This window comes from Varanus komodoensis, unplaced genomic scaffold (assembly GCF_004798865.1).
Source record: "Varanus komodoensis strain SLA01 unplaced genomic scaffold, ASM479886v1 scaffold5, whole genome shotgun sequence".
Lineage (NCBI taxonomy): Eukaryota > Metazoa > Chordata > Lepidosauria > Squamata > Varanidae > Varanus > Varanus komodoensis.
This window is the reverse complement of record NW_025336087.1, coordinates 37790024-37801921: the sequence shown is the minus strand read 5'-3', so window position 1 is coordinate 37801921 and position 11898 is coordinate 37790024. Positions and strand designations below refer to the sequence as shown.

Below are 11898 nucleotides of genomic sequence, written 5' to 3'. Positions count from 1 at the left end.
ACTGGTGGATTTGGGATTCATGTGCCCTCCAAAATTTGGACAGTGTGTGCTCGTGTGTGTTGGGGGGGGGGGGGACAGGGTGCTTCAGAAGGAAGGAGAAGATAAGGAAAGGTTAATTCCTCAAGTTATATCTTTTTGTTTATGAATCCAGCCCTCTTCTTTAGTTTTATAGCCATCTGATTTTCTGCAGCCACAAAAAGACCCAAAGCTTCAATGTAGGAGTAGCACAGCATCAGCTTCATACAGGTAAAGAACACACAAGTCATGTGGGGCAACTCAAGCCACTAATCCAGAATCGCTTATCCTTGAAGTTTATTCTTAGCTCATCAGACTGAGAAGATGTCAATGGGGTCATCAAGGGCTGCACAGTTTCCAAGATGGTGAGAAAGAACAAAAGTAAAATAAAACAAAAGTCACCTTATCTGTTAAGAAAGATAACTGGATTTCCCTTACCCATCTGAGCAGGGGCTTAAATGCTGAACCTAAATTAAGAGTCTGACGCTCTGTTGACTGAAATATAAAGGCAGAGAGAGAAGCTAGTTTCACACTGAAAGGATGATACAACAGCAGTGAAAAGGGTTGGTGTACACTGACGTCCTAGATAAAGCTCCTTTGTGCATCTGTTGATCCCAGGAGGGACTGGCTAAAACCTTCTGTTTGATCTCCCCCCATCACCACATTCAGTGGTTGCATTTCACTACTGCAAAGAAGAATAAAGAGCTAAGACTCACATACACATCTGCCAGACAAGTGCATAGAAAATGCCTGAACAGGGACTTGAACCCTGGACCCTCAGATTAAAAGTCTGATGCTCTACCAACTGAGCTAGCCAGGCTCCGTACAGAACAGGTCCTCACCCTTCTATCTGGCACATTACAGCACTCGGTGCAGAGCTAGAATTCCTCCTCATTAAGGGAAGAGGGGAAGTTGGAGAAGCCACTCAAGCATTTATGAAAGGTGAAAGCCTGGCAGGGAGCATCAGATAAGAGGGATGCGTGGAGCTTCCTAGACTGGAGAGTTGACAAAGGAAACATGAGTGAAGACCGTTTTTGTGGGATCATGCAACTTTGCTACCAAGAGGGGAAAATGACTCCAGAAGCCTTTGCTGAGAAAGGCAACTGGTTGTCCTTCACCTGCTAAGGGCAGGGGCTCAGGCACAAGAAAAAAGGCCTGTCCATACGCACCTTGCAGAAAAATTCCTGTTTTACTCTCGAAGAATGACATAATGAGGGCAAGAAGGGAATCTGTCACTGCATGCAAAGGCCGAGAGAGACCTCCATTGCATGTTGTCCTATGAATGGCAGCTGTGGTCACTCCTATGCAGACCAAGGGTGGCCTCTGGTGAGCTGAAAGAGGACAGCCGCCTCTTTGAAAGAAGTACCCAGTCTACACTCAAAGAGCCATAAAGCGGGAGAGCCTTGAACTTGCCCATCCACATTCAGCACCTGGACAGCAGACTGGGCCTGCCTGCAGGTCACCCAGCGAGTCTTCTCTGCTACTGTGAGATGCTCTAAAATTTTTCTTTGCATTTATTGCCTCTGAATTTGAACGCACACATATAAATAGGCATCTGCTACTGTTATGCAAATTGGTGACCTCTTTGGGGATGATGCATTTCCTCTTTTTGTTTTCTTCTTTTGCACTGCATAACTGGCTACCCACACCTCCACTGTGAAGGGGACAGTAGGACCTTCCTTTCTCCAGTTAACAAGAAAGTAATAAACTTTACACAAGTGCCTGCAATTCATATCAAAATGCACAGATGATGCACAGATAGAATTGAACCCTGGGTCCTCAAACTAAAAGTATGACTCTTTACCAACAGAGCTATTCAGGATCTGCACAAAAGCAGCTTTGGTCTTCCTTGCTGGCAGTACAGGAACACTCTCACTACAGAGCTGGAATTGCTTCCATCCAGAGAAGAAGGGAAATTGAAGGAATCACCCACAAGTTTGCAAAAGGCAAAAGCCAGGCAGCAACAATGCAAAGGGGGTTCACCAAGGCTTTTTATGATTGTGTGGTGCTTCTGAGAAGAAGAGCTGGTGAGAGGAAAGCCTAGAGTAGCTTTCTGGGGAATCACACCTCTCTCCAAAAACCCAAAGAAGCCCCTGGAGTCCTCCAGTGGGGAGGATGGCTGGCTCCCCTCGCCCACCCAGGCAGGCACTTGTGTCCTGAACCATCAGCTTGAGAATCTGACATTCTACCAACTGAGAAGGAGGAGAGGTCCATCCACAGGAGCCTGTGTTCAAAAGGACAGGATCACAACAGTGGCCAGGGCATTCACCGCTCCCTCCTCTCCCAGTCCTGCCCAGCACAGAATGGGGAAAGCTAAGTAAAATCTCCATCATGCTCACGACCAGCCGATGAGGAGGATGGCTCCAGCTGTTTCCGTCCTCCCTCTGCAGCAAAGAAAAAAGGATGTCCTTCACTGTTCTAAGTAAGGTCTGAACTGCATGTGGTGTTAAATGCTTCTGTGCATGTAAAAAATGTCCTTCACTCCTCCAAATAAGGACTGAACTGCATGCAATATGAAATGCTTCTTTGCATCTAGTTGCAAATTTCATGACTGGGAGGCTAAGGATTAATGGACTCAGAAGGAGAATGTAACCTTTCTCTGCCTTGCTACATTCTTGAGGGAAATCCTTCTTTGGAAATTGGTGTTTAGGGGTACCTTTTTGGGGGCGGGGCTGGTATGGAAGGGAATCAATGTGGAAGAAGGATTTTACTCAGGATTACAGCACAGAAGGACAGGGAGAAATCCCACGAATTCTCAACTACGTCTGCTGATGTCATTTTGATTTAAAAATGACTGCATGTGTGGTTTTTCACATGCAGGGACACAAGCCTCACACATGCCTGCTGGGCAGGAGAGGCTGTGTGGAAGGTGCCTGGACAGGGATTTGAACCCTGGACCCTCAGATTAAAAGTCTGATGCTCTACCAGCTGAGCTACCCAGGCTCTGTGTGGAACTTTTGTCCATCTTTTACACTGTTGCCAAATGAGGATTCTTCCCCATCCGCTGAGGGAGGAAAGTTGGAAGAGACACCAAAAGCAAAAGCCAAGCAAAAGCCTTGGAACATCATCAAAGAGTACGAGTGGGCTCCTCGGAGATTGTCGGTCAGTGCACTGCTGTAGGGTGCCCATCGTTCCTACTTTACAGAGGATAATCCTCTTTTTGAAGGGCTGTTAAAGAACAGTCCTACATTGCTGTTGCAATTATTTATTTACTTAAAACATTTGTATGCCTCCTATTGTGCCATAGCATCTCTAGGCTGCTCAAAATCAAATTAAAAATTATTTATTATACAACTAAAAACCTCTAAAATCCGTAAACAACATCAATTAAAATGCAGATAAATTATAATTTTGCTTACCATTACTATTATTAATTTCATTTCTATATTACCCCATAGCCAAAGCTTTCTGAGCATATGGAAGGCCATCTATTTGAGGGGTCTGATTCAAGCCTGACAGAAGGACACAGTTATAGGCCTGCCTCTTGCCCTTGCTAGAAGGTCAAGTGTGGGATTCTTCTGTGTTCAGATACTGGCAATAAGAGGTTTAACAGGAACCCATGGAGAGGGAATGATGGGGTTGGTTCTCAGGCAGATTTGCCTTTACTTGAGGGAAGGCAGTTTTCTCTGCCTGGAGTCTGAGGTGCAGACAGGCATGCTTACAAAGCTGTGGCCAAGTTGTGGAATGATGGCCCAGTATAAGCAGAAGTTCCCATGTTTGTAAGCCCCTGCAGCCATCACTTCCATGAATCCAGATGCTTCCATGTGCTCTGATAAGGCCTGGGGTAACACCAGCTGTCTGAAACTATGAAGAAAGACTGTTTCTGCAGGTTCTTGTCCACCCAATATGTCTTTCACCACTTCAGAACCAAACTTTTAGTTGGCAATTAGAAGGAAGGAACATGGCTAATCAGAAAGTTTAGGGAAGTCAGTGGGTAGGTTTGCATGTAACAAGAATCTACCTTGTGACTAAGCTATACAGGGTGAGTCGTTCATGAAACAAGTTATGGTGCACTCAAGAGACAATTGGACATGGTTCAGGTTGTCTCCCACTTTCCCGCCTGGTCCTCCCAGGTCTTGCAGAAGACTCTGTGGTAGGACCAATCTTGATCTTTGCTGCCATGATACTGATGGTGCAGGTGCTAGTGGTGATGAAAATGATGAATGTCCTTTCTATACCACCCAATAAATGAAGCTTTCTGAGCAGGTCACAACAATTCATATTATTGTTGTAGATGGATGATAGTAAAAATAGAATACAATAAGATCCAGTATACAATTCCAGCATGCCACATTTAACACAGTTTAAATTAAAACCATTTCAATAAAAATTAGACTGTTAAAACAGCAGACATGTATCAGCTTATGCCATTAAATGCCTGGGAGCAGGCAGCAGCCTTAATCTGTGCCAACAAGATGGCAGTGCTGGAACCAAGCAGGTCTCAGTGGGGAGATCATTGCAAGTCATTTTGTACTTGCTGCAACTTTCTTTCCCCTTTTGCTATTTTTGCATCTCTGAGCTGGCAGCTGGTGAAAAGTCCTTCAGTGTGCCAACTGGCACACTGGAGGGATTATCACTGGTTCATCGCCCCCCTTCTTAATCCCTTTTAGTGCAATTTTTCATATATGTTAAAGGTCTTTTGTAGTCAGATGTGCACAAGTGCACACTTGCACAGGCCCAAAATAGGAAGCCTTGCCTAGGCAATGTCCAGACAAAGTGCAACAGACATCCAGGATGGACACTGAGCCCCAAAAAGCAACAAGAGACTATTTCCTTTGCTTTCTCTTGACAGCTGTCAAAAGGTGAAGCTGAAAAGAGAAACCAAAGCTCATGGAAACAGGATGAAGAGCTGATCTTTGCCTTTGCGGCAAGATCCTCTAGGTTATTTCTCCTACTTTTGCATAATTTTCCAAGATACTAGTTGCTCAGGAAAGTGATAAAGGGTGAGCCACTCCTTTTGCAGAAGCTGGGTTTTGACAACTATCTGGTGATACTGTCTGGGGCTTATAGGAGTTGTAGTCCAACACATCGGCAAGACGCAGGGTTAGGGACGACTTCTCAGCAATTGGTCATTCTCGGCTTTTCTTCTCAAAAGAAGAATGTAAACTGGCATTTGGAGAGCCAGTGTGGTGTAGTGGTTAAGAGCATGGGACTGGGACTCAGACAATCTGGGTTCTAGTCCCCACTCAACCATGGAGCCAACTGGGTGACTTTGGGCCAGTCACAGACTCTCAGCCCAACCTACCTCACAGGGTTGTTGTTGTGGGGATAAGATGGCAGAGGAGATGTAAGCTGCCTTGAGCCCTGTAGGAAAAAGGCAGGATATAAATTGAAAAGATAAAAGATAAAAAGAAATGACACTGAATGTTTCCTCTTCAAGGTCTCTTTGTTGGCAAAGTAGCCAGACCTATCTGTAATGTTTCTCATTTTAGTGACACAGAAGTTGAGGGTATCACTGAAGTTGACGAATATCACTGAAGGAGTTAAAAGTGAATATAAAGACGGACAATTACTCAGAATAACTGAAAGCCAAGAATGAATGAAAACCCTTTTTCTTTTTAATTGCCAGTCCCTAGCTATGTACTCTTTTTGCTGAAAGACTCATTGAGAGAATGAAGTTATAGATGTGTGTGAGATTTCTCTCTGCCAAAGCGTTAAGTGATTTTCTTCATCAGCACACTTCCAAAATCAATTGAATAATGTGTTCAATTTTTAAAAAAATATAGATCCCCGTTTCTCTTTGTGCCCTCACATTAACCAAGGTTTGAAATGCCCATAATAAGGGTCCTTGAATGTATTTCTATTTCGACAGTGACGTCAAGTCTTATTTTAGGGGAATGCATCTTAATCAGCAACAGCTTGTCAACGCGCCAAGCTAACCAGGATTGGGTGGGGAGGGGCGTTTAATTGGGCTTGCCTGCTAGCCTTCCTAAGTGAAGAGGGTAACCATACGAATGGATGGAACAGGGAAGGCTTTTCATACATTGTGATATATGAAACCATTTTAGCCACTGAAAGACATTCCTGCAAGCACCTGGTTCATTGATCAGAGCATGAAATTCCATTGACATGTAACTGGGCTGGTGGTAATTGTGGCAGGGGAGAGGAATGGTGTGGCAGCAGAGGAGACAGCTTCCCTATTTGTTACATCTAAAAATACAAATTGGCTACATGTACTCTTAGGGTGATCATTTGCATCAGCACCTACCCAGAGAGAAGACAGCCATGGATTTGCAATAAAATAAATATACCTGCACATGCTAATTTACATGTATTCATGAATCATTATTTTAATTAAAATAAAATACAAAATCACAAGGGGAAATGATGACCAGGCTGTTCAGTCTGCTATTCAGGCAATTTCCAGGACCCTGCAGGGTGGTCCTCCCACCACGGGAACTGGGCCTCTGCCTCACTTCTAATTTCAGTTTCTTTTTTTGCAGAGATGAGCAATGGGACGAAAGGTGGTAGCCCTGCCAAGGTCTTCACAGGGCAATGCCTGGAGGCACTTCATTGCGAGGAACCTAAAGTGCATGCATTCAATGGACGGTGTTCAGTGCTGCACTGTTGATGATGTCGTGCTTGCATAAACGAGCTCTAGTCTGGTACCAGGAGGGTTTGCTGGGGTGTCCAGATTTCCAGGAAAACTCACTGCACTATTTGCATTAGCAATAGAGCAGCATCTACTTTTGTGACGAGCAGGTGACTAAGAAGCCAGAGCACAAAGTTATGCTGCAAGGAATTTGTTCATCGTAGATTGTCACTAGGCTCTTGCCTGTTTTTGCAAAAAGAGGCTTACATGGATCTACTTTTGTGGGATGGAGCAAAATGTCCTTATCCATCTTTTTGCACATCCGCTTCCACAATGGTCATCTCAAGGCATCAGAGGAGGCACGGCAGCTCTCACTTCTGACTGGCCATACCAGAAACAAGACTGAAAGTTGCAAAACTAGTCCTTGGAACAGATTGCCAAATAGCTTCCACCTCCACCCGGGGCTTCTTTTAATACTATTAAATAGTATCTTTTAATTCTTGTAATGAAGCTTTTTCTTGATCAAGAAATCAAGAAATCATTGTCATCATTTATTTATTTATTTATTTATTAAAACATTTCCATGCCGCCCCTTGCTGAAGCCTCGGGGCGGCTCACAACATAATTCTACACCTTACATTGCTGCCCAGGCTCCTCTGTGTCCATCCCTCCTATTCCTCTATTATTCTTTTGCTAAACCCAGTGTGGCAAAGGGCACAAGCTCCTTGCAAAAGCAAACCAAAGGTACGGGAGTGCTTTATCCCTGGAACTAGAAGCAGATGCTGCTTCCAGGACTTTAGCCTTCTGTGAGCTGTTGCCGTGCACCAGTGCTAGGAAATTTGCACCAGATTGTTTGTGCTGCTTATGCCCAGAGAAGGGCTTGTAAGATCAAACCATTGCATGATACTTTTATTGAATGTTAGCAGTTTCCTTGCTCAAAGCTTAGTCTAGCCAGTCTTCTCACATGCTACCTTGATAGGGGGATTTTTTTTAAAATGAGAGCAGAACTGCAGAGATGCAGGAAATTAATTCATCACAGAGCCCAGCTTGCTTGCTTTCCCATCATGTATGCTGTCAGCCAATGCTTAGTGAGTAATTTCCCTGTAATGCCCTGCCGTCCATCCCATATACATAATTCATATGTATTAGCCCAACATCACCCAGTTTAATTTATTCTGGCTATTTTTCAGTTACAGGGGTGAAATCTGTCCTGCTGATAGGAGGTTTTTCCCCTTGAAACATTATCTTTGGCTAAGGCCTCTGCTAAAGCACCTCAATGGAAAGCAAGCAAAAGGATAAGGAAAACTGAGATGCTGGACAAAGTTAAGCCCTCTCTTTGTCCAACACAGCACACATCCTCACAAAATGCAGTGAAAATATACATGCATCCTGAAGGAGACAAAGCTCAAAATATCCTGCAAGCCAGAACATATGTATTTCACACGTCTTTAAAATTAGAGTTTTGAGATGAGTAATTATTTACTGTTTAATCTTTAGAGAGGAGAAATATTTTATAATTATCTTCACGGCTGCATCTCTCTTCAGATTTACTGGGCAGGGGAGCTGTGTGCAGACACACCCTCTCCCTCTCATCTTCAAGGCCATTTGATCTTCTCCTGCAAGCTCTCAAATCCCATCAGGGTGCTTGTACTCAATGCCATTCCGGAGGGAAAGTTGCAGACCTTTCCGTGCTTAGAGACTTGAGTTAATGCAACATTCATCAGAAAGGGCATCAGAAAGGGACTAAAGCTGAGCAATTTACATTCAAAATAGCAGCTCTTCCCATTTGTGCGGCCCTTTTAAGTGTTCGCATACACTATCAAGTTATGATCCTTACAGGACCTCCTGTGAAGTAAAACAATATTTGGCAGATGGAGACTCAACAATGACGGCATGTTTGAGAATGTCGAGTGCAGCCATCCTTAACCTGGTGCTCTTCATATGATCTAGGTTTCAACTCTCATCAGCTCCAACCACCATGGCCAAAGCAATAGATGCTGGGAGTTGTAGATCACTAGGCAGTAAGGTTGATGGGGTGGATCTAAGATTCAAACCAGGGATTTTCTGGTTCACCACTCAGTCTCTTAGCAACTAAACCAAAGCAGCAAATCCTCATCTACAAGATGCCAACCTCACCCTTTGGCATTCTGCTAAGGGCTATTTCATCTGTCATCCCACATGTGAGTTGCTGCAAAAAATTCTGTCTGGTAGCATTTCACAACATGCGACTTACCATGTGAATCAGAACATTTGTGGGTAATATCCGTACACTAACAAGAGCTCAACACATCTCTTGTTATGCTTGATGCATACAGAGATGCTCTTTTCAAGGCTGAGCTGAAATCCCATGCCAAACTTTGCTGCCCTGTTCAGAGTCTGGAAATAGGATTCCAGTGATGGGGCTTGTGTGGAGGTGTTGCAAAGAGATGTGAAGTGTTTTCTTGGCTTACTATCACAGAACTCAATGCTGAAAGGTTCTGTTCTGCACAGTTCTTCTATTTCTTTTAAACCAGAGGAGACCAGAATGAGGACAGTAAGCAATGCCCTCACTCTGACTTGACTTGAAATGTAGCCAGACCTGACTGGCTATATTGCATAATCAAGAAGCCAAATCATAGTGACGAGTAAGTAAAATTAAAAAATGACACGTAGTAACAGGGGGAATTGTGATAGCTGCCATGCTAATCTCCTAGGTATTTTATTGGTGTTGTAATGTCTGTCCCAGTGAAGCATCACCCCAACCCATCTCCTTTCAGTGATTTCTGCCAATATATCCCAGAATTCTTTATAAGTGTTATATTATGACTTCTTTACATGTTTTACATAAATACATAAATACAAACATCATAATATTAATAGTATTACACACAAAAGCCCAACTAATGAATAAAAAGGAAATAATACAGTGCCCCCACCACCCAGGAAACCAATAATATCAACATTTTAATTAATATATTGTAACAATTAATAATATATACTTTAGTTATATCCAAGTCCCCTCCAAAAATTCATATAATCTTGATTAGGCTTACAACCTTTACTCTCTATCAGTACTCTGACTTCTTTATATGTTGTGGTTTTCTTTCCTAGTATATGGATCCATGTATCCTAAGGTTCTAGTAAAGCTCTGAAGCAAGGAGGAGTGGTTTCAGTGGGTTGTGGAGTTGTGGGGATGGGGGAGAGAAAGTGTCCCATCTGCTCTCAAAGTACCCCTCCCCCTTGGGGAGGGTAGAGATTGTGGTAAGCTTTCAATTGCCTCTGTTGCCCTTTTGCTAATAAAAAAACTAAATCACATTGACTTCAATGGAGCTAACTTGTGAGAAAGTCCACACTACTTACTTTGTGTGGCTGGAATGGGGTTACTGTTGCTCCCACTACTTCTTCGACTGGGAGGACAACACTATCTCCTCTCCTCTGCTCTCCAGAGGGGGCAGGAGGAGTTTTCTTTTCTGGAAGTATTTCAACTCTTCCCACTCTTTGCATGGCCAACTGAGCTGAAAAACAAACCCAAAACAAAGGAAACTCAAAGGGCAATTTATCTTCCTAGGTCCCCTTTCCATTTCTTCCACAACTGCATTTGTGTATGAGGCAAACTCACAGTTTTCAACTATGCTATATTCATTAGCCTGTGCCACAACTGTGACAAATGTGTTTTGCATAAATACCAGGAATGTGTTCCCTCATAAATGGAAATTGCTCAGTATAATTGCGCTATCTCTTCCCAGAGGCTATCGGATGATATTTTGAGGCAAGTATTATGAGCCCTGTTTTTAAGCCTGTTGGAATCACATTTTTTTTTCCATGGAATCTGTACCACAACAAGAATGTTGACGAGAATGAAGTGGATAAGGTGGTGTAAACTTCCCTTCATTTTGAACGGAAAAATTCCACTGAAAACTTAGGTGCAGCTCAGCTTTATGCATTGTGTTTTTTCTTGCCTGTCCTCTCCTGGAAGCTCTGCAGATCATCTCAACCAGACAATAACCTTGTAAAGTAGGCTGGACTGTTGTATCTCCCAACAAGCTTCATAGCTAGACAGCATTGGAATGGGGGCTTCCCAAACCCGAGGCCAACATATGAAACATGTTAACACAGCTAATCTTGAGTGTGCATTGAAGCCATGCAGTCACTCTTTTCAGTGGTGAGTAATATCTGAACAAGCCTTCATCAGGTTTCCTGCAATGGGGTGAAAAACAACTTTATCGTGTCATGTCCCCAAATGGAAAACAATGGTAGAAAATCATAAAGAAGGCCAAAACAAACATTGCTTTAAATCTGTGTTAGCAGAGTGGGTGACCAGAGTGGGATCCTAGCATAGAAGGTGTGGGGCTCGAAAGATCTGGATTGCTTGTTCCTTACCCCATGTATACTCTAAAGTAAAAATGAAAACCAGGTGTAGCTGCTAGACACAGTGGTAAGAAATGTCTGTTTTTGCCCATAGTTATTTCATGCATCTCTACCTCTGCATGAAAGAGCCATGTGAAAGCGGTTGACTTTTCAAATAACTCTGTGCCTGAGCACTAGGGTGGCAAACAACCTTTCAGCACTGATGTCATGTTCCGATTTGGACTGTTCTGATGGGTCTCAGTGTACCCAGTCCTAGGTAGTGTGCGTCTCAACAGCAAGCGATAAAATGAAAATCCAGCACCTGATACAAGCCCCTAGCATTTCAGGCAGAAACGTACAATAACATTAACAGGAAATAGCTGTACACGCAGTTCACTCCTTTGGTGTTGTTCCTAAAATATCTTTCAGTCTTGCCAACCTAAATTTGGCAGTTTCAGCATCTGGGTCTAGAAGATTCCTCTGCATTCCCAAACTGTACAAACGTTTTCTTTATTCATATGATAATTTTTGCATTGCCTTTGTCACATTTTGCCGTCTTTGAAGCCCTCTGGTTTCATTTTATTTCATTTATTTTTTTATTTTTGGCACTTCAAGTGCTTGTTTTTTTAAACCTGGAACACTAGCCTATTTGCTAGCCACACTGAGGGCTAAACTAGGTGTGGTGTTAATTATGTGAATGCAATTAGTATGCATATGTTTCTTATGGAAAAAGCAGCTGCCTCGGGGATAATTGGGCAGCCTTCTAGCTCCGGAGGGAAGGAACATCTCTCTCCTCCTCCCCTCCCCACCCCACCCCCTCTCCCAATCCTTGCTATAACCCCATCAATATCACCCACTTGAAACTGGAATTTGCATTTCAGGGGAAGCTTGCATGATTCCAACAGGACTTCCCTGAAATGCAAACAGCGGCTTTGGAGAGGCAGTCATTTTTCCAGAATATGTCTGGGGGTGGGGGAAGATTTAACTATCTTCTCCTATACCTCCCTCCCCCCATGGCTGGAAGA

The 11898-nt window shown here is 43.4% G+C and overlaps 2 non-coding genes across 2 annotated transcripts; both read right to left on the bottom strand.

Annotated features, from left to right (window-relative positions):
• Positions 1 to 762: 762 nt before the first annotated feature.
• TRNAK-UUU lies at positions 763 to 835 on the bottom strand. The gene has a single exon. It is a non-coding gene; the product is annotated as a tRNA-Lys (tRNA).
• A 2050-nt stretch (positions 836 to 2885) lies between these two features.
• Positions 2886 to 2958, bottom strand: TRNAK-UUU. The gene has a single exon. It is a non-coding gene; the product is annotated as a tRNA-Lys (tRNA).
• Between the last annotated feature and the right edge of the window lie 8940 nt (positions 2959 to 11898).